The sequence below is a fragment of the Bidens hawaiensis genome, unplaced genomic scaffold (assembly GCF_021521415.1).
Source record: "Bidens hawaiensis isolate Kalapana, Puna unplaced genomic scaffold, B.hawaiensis_p1.1 tig00021501_1, whole genome shotgun sequence".
Lineage (NCBI taxonomy): Eukaryota > Viridiplantae > Streptophyta > Magnoliopsida > Asterales > Asteraceae > Bidens > Bidens hawaiensis.
This window is the reverse complement of record NW_027493338.1, coordinates 280091-282198: the sequence shown is the minus strand read 5'-3', so window position 1 is coordinate 282198 and position 2108 is coordinate 280091.

The following is a 2108-nucleotide window of genomic DNA, read 5'->3' as shown; positions in this document are numbered from 1 at the left end:
GCTTTTCCGGTAATGTATATATGTTATATATAATAATTTACTTATTAATTATGCTAACTTATAATCAAGACTTAAAACAAATCATTAAAACAATAATCTTATTTATAGGTTAACTTGTGCTTGTTTAAAGTTGGTTCTTGCTTTATCTTACACCGCATCGTTTATCAAGTGAGTAATCTCGTACCTAATCCCTTTTTGCTTTTAATGTTTTGGGATGTTCATGTGTTCATACAAACTTAGAGTCTTAAACTTGTTTATGAGCTTTAGTCGCGCAGTATCCCATGTGTTGAGGACGTTTACTTGGCTGTTTATTTGTATGTGTGTATCATTAACCGCTTTGTTCGGCCTATTCCGCAGTTTTCATGGATCCATTAGATGAACACGGGAGACCTATCGTTTACGGTTTTCTTTGTTTACACTTGCACAGATGTTTTCTCGTTTTTGTGCTCAATTGGGAGCACGGATTGAACTATGAACTATGAGCTATGATCTATCTAGGCTTGATCACAATCTGATTGCACCCTTGTTAAACACCAGACATACACGTGTTGCGCGCAGATTTATTGTTATCTATGTATTGTATTAAACTTGATTTCTCACCAACACGCAAGTGTTTGACGTTTATTTTAACACATGTTCAGGTTTGCAGTAGCTGTTTTGGAGCTTGTGGACACGTAGGAAGTTTTCTTTATTTTTGACCTAGATTAAAATGTATCAAGACAAGTTATTGTTGTTCGAATATTTTGCCTTATAATATATTGATTTATGTTGATTTATGTTATCTTTTGTTTACCTTGCGCGTGCGCGAATGAATGTATTTATTAAATATTGACACCCAATAGTGTCACGAGTAATGAAACAATATGTGGCGCCCCGATGTATAATCCGCCTTTGGTCGGGGTGTTACATACAGCTGGTTGACCAAAATGAGGATCCCAAATTGCATGAGCAATAGGTCTTACATGTAAAGGGTCCTGTATAGGGAGAAGTCATTTGACTTATTCACATCCAGATCATGAATGTTTGGAATCCATATTATGCAAGGAGACATTGCTTTTGCTAATTCAAAATGAAGGGTGATATAAAGTAGGTCTTCATCTTCCGGCATCATATTCATAGTTAGCGCATTCATGCTAGTTAGCAGTTCCGGCTCCATATCAAGGATATCGTCACTAGCATCAATATCGTCAAAACCTTGAAACTTTTTATCCAGGAACTTGTTCAGAAATACCGTAATGAAAGGAAGATAGGAGTTTTTCGCTAGGTATTTGACCAAATAAGATCGTCCAGTTCCTATAGAAATCCAGATCATGAATGTTTGGAATCCATATTATGCAAGGAGACATTGCTTTTGCTAATTCGAAATGAAGGGTGATATAAAGTAGGTCTTCATCTTCAGGCATCATATTCATAGTTAGCGCATTCATGCTAGTTAGCAGTTCCGGCTCCATATCAAGGATATCGTCACTAGCGTCAATATCGTCACTAGCATCAATATCGTCAAAACCTTGAAACTTTTTATCCAGGAACTTGTTCAGAAATACCGTAATGAAAGGAAGTTAGGAGTTTGTCACCGGCCACGTCAGCACCTAAGGCGTTAAACACCATGTTGTGGGCGCCAAGGGTAGACCGATGAATGTGCTAAGAGTGGAGTCTAAAGTTCTACGTGTAAAACAATTGATTAGCTAATGAAAACCCTTCATTTTGAGAGGAAGCCAAAAGCACTACATACAACCTTAGTTTGGTTTTAAACTTGTTTTCAGGGAGTTACGTGTTTACATAAGGCTATCTCATTAACATTTCAATAAAAAAAACGCATAATAATTTAGTTATTTAACTAACACCCAAAGAGTCTAAATTAGTGACAAAAGATATGGAGTGTGATGTTAATTTTTTTTTACTATTTGTTAATTTACCAAAACACATCCTTTAGTTTCAAATAGGTTATTTCTTGCCCCTAAGAGCCTAAGAAGCTAAATTGCTAAAAATGATTGGAAACAAAAACTAAAAAAACAAGTAGATAAAGAAAAAGTGTCATCAAAACATTTGTAAATCAAAAACCAGATGAAAATACAACTCGATAAAGCTACAACTTTTTAATGAATGCA